Raw genomic sequence first — 12389 nt, 5'->3', positions numbered from 1 at the left:
TACAGTAAGCGGCCTCCTTTCAGACTTCTACAAGAACTGGACTCCATCCAAACTTCTACAGCAGATGGATTCCAGATGAACTTCTACAACCAACAGAGCTCCAGCAGTCGGATTTCTACAGTGACCGACTGTCTCTGATGTCTTCCATACCTCTCCAGCCATCAACCTTCAACAGCGCCAACCGAACTTCAACAGTGCCAACCAGACCCCTCCAACGGACAAATCCCCTCCAGACCCCTCTAGTGGTCGACCTTCCACAGTGTCCTCCAGACTCCTCCAGCGGATGAACTTTCACAATGCCTTTCGGACTCTTCTATCGGTCAACCTTCTATAGTGCCTTCCGAATTTCACTATCGATCGACCTTCTGCTGGATTCCTCATGCAACCGGACCTCTCCAGCAGACAGTCTTCAGACAAGCTTCTACATCAGACAAATTTCAGACGGACTTCTCTAGCAATCGGACTCCAGCCGGATTTCTCCAACAGAGAGTTTTCGTCCGGGCTTCTACAGCAGATGACTTCCGTCTGCAGCATCAATGCCTAAGGCACCCAACAACAGTTAACCCGTCAGCAACCTCAAAAACATCCGAGCTTCTCTTAGATTGCTGAGACAGAGAGCTATTTCACTCCACCAGACGTCCCAACCGAGCTTCAGCCATCCGGCCCGAACTCCCTGGTAAGTCGTGACAACGGACACCACTCCACTCTCTGTAACAAACTCCACGTGGCCCCGAACGGCCCACTACCAAGCAGTTACGGACATCGCTATCAATCGGTTACGCTCTCCCATCTATAAAAGAGACCCCCCGATACGTTCTCTTCTAAGCTCTAAGCACTATTTCTAAACTCTGCTAAAATTTCATTTGAGTGCTCCATTTCTATTGAAGCAGAGTACTGACTTGAGCGTCGAAGGATCTTGTCGGAGCACCCCCAACTTCGGTTTAGACTTTTCTTGCAGGTCCCGATGGTGGCCATGATCTCCTCGACTCCAGCTTCTCCAACATCGGTGGAATTCTGCACCAATAAAATTTGCACTAGAGGAAGGGGCTGTGTCTTCATAGGACCCTTGTTCTTAAAGGAGTACTCAACAGGACTGTCTCCAGTCATCTTCTTCGACATCTTCTTCTTCTTCTTCGGTCAGATCCCAACCTGATGCCTCCCCGAAAGGTATCCACCAGGCGATCTACGGCCTCCATGGTCAGATCTCAGCAAGATCCGCCAGCTCCAGCCTCGTCTCCAATTTTTCAGGCTCCTCCTCCTCTGACAACGACAGCCAATATGGAGTAGTTCGACCTGCTGGTTCAGCAAGTCAGGGGCCTCACCGAAGCGATGCAGACCATGCAGCAGCAGCAGCAGCAACCGCAGGCATCTGTGCAGCTGGAAAGAGTATCGTCGGAGTTCCAAAATCCAACGATTGGGCGGCCCACTTGGGCCAGTGGCCCTGTATCCCCCGAAAAGGGGAAGCAGAGGGTGGAGAGCCCTTTGTCTGATCATGATTCCACCCCCGGAGGGTCCCTACCTCCGTTCTGCCAGAAGATCCTCGAGATTCATGATCGAGAGGATCTCCTGGATCAAAGGTTACAAGAGATAAACTGATGGATCGAAGAGCTCCGCCATGCTCCCCCTGCTTACAGTGAGGATATCTGTACTGACCCTCTTTTTTCTCAAAAGATTATGCAAGAATCGATCCCATCGAACTTCAAGCTCTCCCAATTTGAGAGCTACGACGGGACCTCGGATCTGGTTGACCACCTGGAGGCCTTTCGAATAATGATGCTGCTCCATGGCATGCCAGACGCCATTCTGTGCCGAGCTTTCCCATCTACCTTGAAGGGAGCAGTAAGAAATTGGTACTCGACATTGAAGTCAGGTATGATCTTCTTCTTTGATCAAATAAGCCATCAGTTTGTGGCTCATTTCATCAGCAGCCGACGTCTCCGGAGAGGTTTGGAGTCCCTCATCAACATCAAGCAAAAGGAGGGAGAATCCATCCGAACTTATGTCAACCATTTTAATGTCGCCGTATTGGAGGACTAAAACTTGGACCAATCATTTGCAATGGCCGCCCTGAAGAGCGGTCTTCAAAAGAATGATCTTCTATTTTCTCTGGAAAAGAAGTATCCCAGGGACTTCACTGATTTACTGGCTCGGGCCGAAGGATATGCTCGAGCAGAGGAAGCCTTCAAACTGAAGGATGAGGAGGCCGCGAAGGAGTGGCAGGTGGGCGACTCCGGTAAGCCCGCAGTTGAAAAAGGGCTGAGTGAAGCTCGGTCATGTTCTCGAACTCCCTCCAGACACAAGCATGTCCGAACTTCCTCTCGAGCTCATAGGTAGAGAAGTCCAAACCGCAGAGTTTGACGGAGCTCTCCCCCAGGAAGATTCCACAGCTACACCCCTCTCAATGCTTCAAAAACTCAAGTGCTGATGGAGATCAGGGAGCAGCTGCCAAGGCCGGAAAGGATGTGCACACACCTCGAGAAGTGCAATCCTAACAAGTTCTGCCTCTATCATCATGACCACGGCCATGACACGGAGGAGTGTATTTAGCTCTGAGATAAGATCAAGGAGCTCATCAGATGAGGTTGGCTCAACAGATTCATCCGACGTCGGCCTGAAGGTAAGGAAGATCGGTCGAGGGCCCTACCACAACCAGAGCTGCCAAGGAAGGAAGAATAACCTGAAGATCAACCTCCAATCAGGATCATCAACACCCTCTCTGGAGGACCACGACAGGGAGTAGCCAGTGGATCGGTCGGACCGCCCAAGCGGCAGAGGACTGAAGAATCTATAACCTTTACTGAAGAGGATGCCCAGAAGATTCAATTCCCCAATAATGATGCAGTCGTAGTTTCTTTGAATATTTCTAACTATGATGTACATCGCATTTTGGTTGATAATGAAAGCTCGATCGATATTTTATTTTACGATGCATTCTCAAAAATATCCATTTCGGATGATCGATTAGGGCCGATAAGCTCCCCATTGGTAGGGTTCACTGGCGATCCTGTGCCAGTGGAAGGAGTAATAACTTTGACCATAGTTGCAGGTCGGTACCTGAAACAATCTAGAGTGCAAGTGGATTTTCTGGTAGTAAGGGCGTCGTCTGCATACAACGCAATATTCGACCGACCTGGCCTCAACGCCCTCCGAGCTGTGGTATCGACCTACCATTTGAAATTAAAATTTCCTACAAGCCAAGGGGTCGGAGAGGTCAGAGGAGATCAAGTCCTGGCAAGACACTGCTACAATATAGCCTTACAAAAAAATGGTCAGTCTGACTCCTATCCGATTGATGGATTAGACACCCACGACGACCTTGCTGAAGAACGGGGTGAGCCAATTGAAGATCTTGTCTCAATTCCTTTGAACGATGGGGATGAAGAGCACGTGATGAAGATTGGCTCCCATCTGGGAGAAGAGGTACGGACACAGCTCATCAATTTTCTACAAAAGAATGTGAATGTTTTTGCTTGGGTTCCGACAGACATGCCGAGGATTGATGCGGAAGTCATGGAACACCGTCTAGCTGTTGATCCCAAACATCGACCGATGAAGGAAAAAATTCGAGGTCATGCACCGAAAAGGTAGAAGGCAATAGCTGAGAAAGTTGATAAACTCCTGAAAGTCGGATTCATTAGAGAAGTCAACTATCCGAACTGGGTCTCCAATGTGGTTCTCGTCAAGAAGGCAAACGGCAAGTGGAGGATGTGTATAGACTTCAAAAAGCTGAACAAAGTCTGCCCGAAGGACAGTTACCCTCTGCCTAGAATTGACCAATTAGTGGATGCAACCTCGGGCCACGAGCTTCTCACTTTCATGGATGCATTCTCCGACTACAATCAAATCAGGATGGCACCAGAGGATGAAGAAAAGACTGCTTTTATCACTGACTGTGGTCTTTACTGTTACAGGGTCATGCCTTTTGGCCTAAAAAATACAGGGACGACCTATCAACGGCTGGTGAACAAGATCTTTAAAGAGTAGATCGGCCGCAACATGGAGGTCTACGTGGACGATATGCTTGTAAAAAGCAAATCCTTAATGAACTACGTCGCCGATCTTGAGGAGACCTTCAGCGCCCTTCAAAAATACAAGATGAAGCTGAACCCAACCAAGTGCACTTTTGGAGTAACCTCAAGGAAATTCTTAGGCTTTATGGTATCGGGGTGCAGGATCGAAGCAAATCTGAAAAAATTCGTGCCATCCAGGAAATGATCGCCCTGAAGTCAATAAAGGAAGTTCAGCACCTTACTGGGAGAGTAGCAGCTCTGAATCGCTTCGTCTCAAGGTCGGTCGAACGGTGCCTACCTTTCTTTCAGACTCTCAAGCAGCTGAAGAACTTCTGTTGGACCAATGAATGTCAGCGAGCATTCGAAGAATTGAAGAACTACCTCGGCTCATCTCCACTATTGACAAAGCCCGAACCTGGAAAGGAGTTGTTCCTGTACTTGGCGGTCTCCCCTGTGACTCTCGTAGCAGTTCTGGTTAAGAAAGAAGCAAAAATTCAATGGCCGATCTACTACATAAGTCGAGTATTGAGAGATGCTGAAACTAGGTACACTAAGTTAGAAAAACTAACTTGCACCCTGTTGATTGTAGCCCAAAGGCTCCGACCTTACTTTCAAGAGCACACCATAACACTGCTCACTGACCAGTCGATTAAGGCAGTTCTGCATCGAGCGGATGCTTTTGGAAGGATAGCAAAATGGATGATCGAGCTCATAAAATTCAACATCAACTATCGATCTTGGACGACAATAAAAGCCCAGATATTAGCAGACTTCATAGTGGAATGCACTATCTCAGAAGAAGCAGAACTTGAATGAGGTGAAGCTGACAACCCAGGGCTCCAGCCGAACTCCCCTGAGGAAAGAATAGATCTCCTAGATGATTTTTGGGCCCTCTATGTGGATGGTTCCTCCAACATGTCAGGCACGGGCGCGGGCCTGATCTTGGTCAATCCGGAAGAAATTATCGTGGAGTACGCGCTGCGCTTCAAATTCCCTGTGATAAATAATGGAGCAGAATATGAAGCTCTGATTGCAGGATTGAAGATCGCCAAAGAATTAGAAGTAGATTGGCTCCAAGTCTACAGTGACTCCCAATTGGTGGTGGGATAAGTCAATGGAAACTATGAAGCTCAGGAGGACAGTATGGTCAAGTATCTCGAAAAGATAAAAGAGATCATCCCTGCCTTTGACAGCTTTGACATCAAGCAGATTCCAAGAGCAGAAAATACTAGGGCCGATCTTCTCTCCAAGTTGGCTACACTGGCTCCGACTGAACTATCCAAGGAAGTCCTCTTCGAAGTTTTGAAATGTCCAAGTATGGAAGAATCGCAGCTTGTAATGGAGATCAGCCGTGAACCCAGCTGGATTGACCGACTGGTTGCATACCTTAAAGATGGGGTTCTTCCTCATGATGCAAAAGAAGCTCGAAAGCTTAGAAACCAGGCCTCTCGATATATCCTTTATGAGGGCAAGCTGTACAAGAGGTCGTACTCTTTGTGAAGCGAAATTTGAGTGTAGGGGTAAAATGATAATTTTAAAACTTTTTCAAAATCACTACTTTACAGTGAAAATAATAAATTAATCTAATTAATTAACATGTGTTTACCCTACACTAGGATCTAAATATGATATATAGCATGCATGCATTTAAATTTGAAATTCAAATTCGAACAGTAAACAATTTACTGTTCTGTGTTCAGAACACAATACCTTTATGTGGATAGTCGATCTCCACAATCTGATTACCATCGGAAGGATCTGATCATTGCAACATAGCTACATAGCATGTCTGGCCTCTGTGGATCGTCCACACGAAGCTCCCGATTTGATCGGCTCCTCACGAGTGCTAGCTCGTTGTAGAGCCCTTTCGACGGCCGATGCTGATCGAACTCCTTTGATCGATGTCTGCTGACTCCTCGAATGCTTCAGATTGGCAGCAAGTGTGCTTGAGAGGTTGATGAATCTCTCCTTAAAATTTGGTGGGCTCACGACACTCGTAGCTCACCTTCTCACTTCCCGAACCCCAGGCTGAAACCCTAGGGAACTCATTGAAAAAACCCTGCACCCACTTTTCTTTCTTTTCTTACTTTTTTTCTCAGAAGTTTTAGACTTCCTACTCACACACAAGGGTTCCTCATGCCCCACTTTCTCTCTCTAAAAATTTCTACGCACGCCCCATCCTTATCCTCTTTTTAAAACAACGTAGAACGTGTCTTATCCGCATGAGAGGATAAAGACAAGTGGTTACACATTTGAATTCAAATCAAATTTGAATTCAAATGCAAACCAACTCATCCCTATCCACTTGGGCATGAGAAGAGAAGGAGCGTGGCTGCTTTGTGCATGGAAAGGTTTCACGAGAAACTTTTTCTCATGTAAGATATGGGGCGCTAAAGAGGATAAGGACATGAAGGCGCAAGGGTTAAGTTATCCATTCAAATTCAAACACGCATTGAATTTGAATGGCTAACTAATCAATTTTATCCAAAGGTTAGTGCACAAGAGTGGGCATGGGAAGGGCTTTGCATGAGAGAAAATTCATGGGAAGTTTCTTCTCGTGAATTCAAATGGGCGCAGAGATATGAGGTGGTGCAGGGATTCAAATTCAAATGATTGTTTAATCTTAATTGAACCAACCTAATCAAAATAGGTTAAGCACAATTAGACTAAATTAAATCTAACTTAATTAAGCTTAATTAGGCTCAATAAAATTTTAATCAAATCAGGAATTGACTAAGCCCAACCCCTGATCAAATCAGGGACCAAACCATCTCGACGATTAGGTCAACTCTTAACCTAATCGGGTCAAACCCAACTGAATCCAATTCAATTGAACTTGATCCAAAAATAATTACTCAATCAAATTGAGTTAATTAGCAATCAAATTACTAATTAAACCTCTCATAAATATTGAGTCTAAATTCGATTGGCAATCAGGTATCAAAGTCCATCAATATGAAACCTTGATCGAAGAGTCTCAAACTAGTGGGACTCTTGACCCCGGTATCCAAAATGTGTGGGACTCGTGATCAGAGAATCCTGATTCTCGATTACAGAGTCTCAGACATGTAGGACTCATAGTCTACAAATATTAAGACTCTTCATCAGCCATCAGATCAGATAGGAACCTCTAATGTGTGTGACCCCGCAGGTTCGAACCTAAGCCGGTAGCACAGGAACCAATTCCTGTACTAATCAAAGTGACCATCTAGCAATGGTACCCAACATCTGGATAGATCGAATAGTCACAATCGCAACACTCAGAACCTATGTGAATATGGTTACTGTATAATTCATCCCTTTTGACCCCTGTGTTTAGGACGACTCAGGGTTAAACTGTCAACCCTGATTAGATCATCGAAGTCATGCTCAACTCAAACAGTCCTGTGACTCCTCATTAGGACTATCCTAGCCAAGGTTTTGCTAAATTGAAACATGACTGTACACAGCTTCAGAACTGGAGTGGTCAATCCCATCTTGACACATGCACCGACAAGTCAAGTACTTGACTACACCCAGCATCCTTCCATCACTGAATTAGAAATTCAGGTAGTCCAGTGCCTAAGTGCAGTGAGTTGCTTGCAAGTCACCATGGCAGTCTCAGATCGGAGGGACATTTATACCTATATCCCATCGGAGCAAATCTTGACAGCAAAAATTGCTTCAAAGTCGGTCACGTTCAGTGCAGATGTATCCTTACATCTCACTTGTATGCCATACCAGTGTCTCCACACTCCTTGATTAAGAGGATAACCAACCCATATGGCACACAACGACCTATGCTTGATAAACATTGTTGTCCTTGGTAACAACGTATCATTTGGTCGCGAACAGGTTTAAGGACTAAACCATAAATCCTCCTTTGTCGAGTCTAAATAGTCCTAAGAACTTCACCATAACACAAGAGTTCATTAGAAGATGAAAAAATTTATGATGAAAAATACTAAAATAATTTTTATTTATTTATAATTTATATACTAATACAACAAAGAGCACAACCGTCAACAGGCTGACGATTGGCTTTGGGACACTATTCTCAACAATCTCCCACTTGGCCTAAAGCCAATCAGTGCAGTATCTAATACCCATCTTCGACTTGAAGTCATCAAACTCCTTCACCGCAATGGCTTTAGTGAATGGGTCGGCCAAGTTCTCCTTTCCGTCGATCTTCTGAAGGTCGACGTCACCTTGATCCATAATTTCTCGGATGAGATGGTAGCGGCGCAGAATATGCTTCGTCCGCTGGTGTGCCTTTGGTTCCTTCGCCTGAGCAATGGCTCCAGAGCTATCATAGTAGAGCAGAACTAAACCAACAAGGGAGGGTGCTACTCTGAGCTCGATGATAAATTTTCTTAGCCACACCGCTTCTTTGGCAGCATCTGATGCAGTGATATACTCTGCCTTGCAAACTGAATCAGCCACTGTGTGCTGCTTGGAACTTTTCCAGCAGACAGTCCAACCATTAAGGGTAAAAATAAATCCTGACACATTCTTGATGTCATCATGATCAGACTAAAAACTAAAGTCTGTAAACCCTATAAGTTTCAAGTCCGATTCACCATAAATAAGCCATTGGTCCTTAGTATTTCTTAAATACTTCAGGATGGTTTTAACAACCTTCCAGTGATTCTCCCCTGGATTAGATTGGTATCTACTCACTATCCCTAGTGAGTATGCCACATCTGATCGTGTACATGTCATGGCGTAGATGATAGATCCCACTGTTGAAGCATATGGAATTCTACCCATATGCTCTCTCTCTTGAGGTGTTGTCGGATAATCCCTCTTCGACAGAGAAATTCTATGGCCTATCGGTAGATAGCCTTTCTTAAAATTCTCCATGCTGAACCTCTTCAGCATAGTATCAATGTACGTGGATTAGGATAAGCCAAGCAACCTTTTAGATCTATCCCTATAGATCCTCATCCCTAGGACGTAGGAAGCTTCTCCCAGATCCTTCATGGAGAATTGTGATGACAGTCAAATCTTTATTCCCTGTAATGCAGGGATATCATTCCCAATTAAGAGAATGTCATCCACATACAATACAAGAAATACCACAACAGGACCATTAGCCCACTTATAAATGCAGGGCTCTTCTCCATTCTTAACGAAGCCACACATCTTGATCATCCTATCAAAATATATGTTCCAACTCTGGGATACCTGCTTAAGTCCATAAATGGACCTCTGTAGCCTGCACACCTTAGACTCATCTGTGGATGTGATGTAGGAACCAGATCTAGGGTTTCAAGGTTAGATCTTGAAACTTTTTCAAGATCATACAGCGGAAGACTAAAATAAATCAAAATTATTTTCTAAAATTAGAGAATCTCTAGATTTAAGATCCTATTACATGATTATTACATAGCATTAAATCAAAAATTAAAATATATAAATATAGCATGAACTACATGTTGATCATATCAACATGTTTCTATACTACATCTAATGTATGTATTAAATAATAGATCAGATCTATTACCTTGCAAGTTAGATGTTCTAACCTCGCTGATCTAGGCTTGAGGATGATGTTGCAAGCCGCACACATGTTCGGCCTCGAGGAGTCGTCCACACGAGCCCACGAATCTCGATCAGAAGTCTTGCTTCAGAAAATCAGCACAGTATGCTAGTACTGCGCTGATCCTTCTTTGATGGCTGATCGGTGCCTCCTTCTTCTTGATTTGGACACTTTCAAAGATGAAAAGTAAAAGGAGGAGTTTCAAATCTAAGATGCTCTCAGGAAACTCATGATGGAGGGAGGAAAGATATGAAAACAAACAACCCTAGAAGAAGACCCTCTTCTTCTTCTCGTTTCTCTCTCTAGACACCCTAACTTGTGTCTTTTATATCTCCATGACCCAAAGGTCTTTCTCTTTTATTTTTAGATGGCCCAAAGGACTCTCAAATCTATGTCTTCTCCAAAAATTTAATGAAGAAACTCATTTTATATAGAGAGATATGATAGAGTCCTTATCTAGGTCAAATACCTAGTCAAGGCTTATCCAAACATGGCAAGTTAAGGGGTGCCCAACTCTTGAGCACCTCCTCCATATTTTCATGCATGGATCACTAGAAAAGGATGCACAATGTGTACTCTAAAAGTCACAAAAATTCTAAAAAAAATTTGGATAAATTCGGTGCAAAATTGAAAGAGTTTTGGATTTCTAAAACTCTATCTCATAGAATTCGAAATCCAAACTTATTCCTTTTTGATTTGATCCAAACCACCTTCCATGTAAGAAAGAAGAGAGGAGACCTTTTGTGAACATGGGAGAGACCTGGGAGAGGGCTTTTGTCACACAAAATAAGAGGAGATTGGCATTGAATGAGAGAGAGGGCGTGGGGAAGGCTTATGTGGCGCAAGGTGGAATCCAAGTCTTACTAGGATTCTATCTTATGACTTGTTTTAATTTGGTTTCTCAAACCAAATCAAACCAAAATTAGATCAACCTAATTAAAATAAGTCTTAACCCAATTAAAAATCTAATTTAATCAAATTAAATTAGATTTAAATCTGATTTAATTTTTTAATCAAATTAGAAATTAGATTGACCCAAGTCCTAGTTGAACTAGGACTAGTTTTTTCTTGCACTTGGCTTATCCAATAAACCAATTGGACTTGATCCAATCAAGCCCAAACCAAATCTAATTAAATTATATTTAATTAAACTTAATCTCAGCCCATTGGCTTAATCAAATTAAGCCAATTAGCAATCGAATTGCTAATTGATCCTCCTGCAATCTTGCACTAGGTTAAATGCCAATCGTATTGATCATTTAACCCTAGAATGATTCTTAATCATTGATCAACCATCCGATCGGATCATGAACTCTAATGTGTGTGACCTCATAGGTCTGAACCTAAGCAGGTAGCATAGGAATAAATTTCTATACCAATCAAAGTGACCATCTAGCAATGGTACCCAACGATCGGATAGGTCGAATGTGTAGAACAACATCCTTAGAACCCATGCGGATATAGTTTTCATATAATTCATCTCCTTGACCAAATGATCATAGGACACCCCAGAGTTCAACTGTCAACTCTGATCAGGTTGTCCACATTGTATTTCAAAATATCAAATCCATCTGATGGATTACCCTGGCCAAGGTTTTGCTAAATTGAAATACAGCGACTCATTCTTCTCCAACTCTTGGAGTGGTCAATCCCATCTCGATCACACTCTGACTTCGCAAGTACTTGACTGTGCCCAGAAGCCTTCCATCTCTGAATTAGAAATTCAGTTAGTCTAGTACCAAAGCACAGTGAGTTGCTTGCAAGTCACTGAGGCGATCTCAAGTCTAAGGGACACTTATACCTATATCCCATCAAAGACATTCTCGATAGCAGAATACTCTGGAGTTGGTCACGTTCAATGATGATGTACCAGTACATCTCACCTGTATGCCATACCAGTGTCTCCACACTCTTTGGTTAAGAGGACAACCAACCCATATGGTCTTACAGCGACCTATGCTCGATAGAAGCTGTCGTCCTTATTAACAGCCTATAATTTGGTCATGAACAGTTTTAAGGACTAATCGATAAATCCTCTCTTTATTGAACTTAAATAGTCCTAAGAACTTCATCATAACAACAGAGTTCATTAGAAGATGAAATCTTATGATGAAGATGTCAAATATATTTTATTTATTAATAAATCAATTACAATACTTGGTTGCTCAACCGTCAACAGCTTGACGATTGGCTTTTTGGGACATATTTCCCAACAACTCCCACTTGTCCTAAAGCCACTCGGCACAGTATCTAATACCCATCTTCGACTTGTGGTTGTCGAACTCCTTTATCGCCAGGGCTTTAGTGAAGGGATCAGCCAGGTTCTCCTTTCCGTCGATCTTCTGAAGGTCGATGTCACCTCGATCCACGATCTCTCAGACCAGGTGGAAGCGGCGCAAGATGTGCTTCATCCGCTGATGTGCTTTGGGTTCATTTGCCTGAGCTATGGCATCAGTGCTGTCGCAGTAGAGCAGGACCGGACCATCGAGGGAGGGTGCTACTCCGAGCTCGTTGATGAATTTCCTCAGCCATACAGCTTCCTTCGCGGCATCCGATGCTGCGATGTACTCTGCTTCACAAACAGAGTCCGCCACAGTATGCTGCTTGAAACTCTTCCAGCAGATGGCTCCATCATTCAGAGTAAAGATATAACCCGACACGCTCCTGCTGTCATCATGGTCAGATTGAAAGCTAGAGTCTGTGAACCCCATAAGTTTTAGATCTGACTCGCCATAAACCAACCATTGGTCCTTAGTATTTTTCAAATACTTAAGGATGGCTTTAACCACTTTCCAGTGATTTTCTCCAGGATCAGATTGGTATCTACTCACTACTCCTAGTGAGTATGCCACATCTGG

This window comes from Elaeis guineensis, chromosome 3 (assembly GCF_000442705.2).
Source record: "Elaeis guineensis isolate ETL-2024a chromosome 3, EG11, whole genome shotgun sequence".
Lineage (NCBI taxonomy): Eukaryota > Viridiplantae > Streptophyta > Magnoliopsida > Arecales > Arecaceae > Elaeis > Elaeis guineensis.
The sequence above is the reverse complement of the archived record's forward strand: the minus strand, read 5'-3'. Positions refer to the sequence as shown.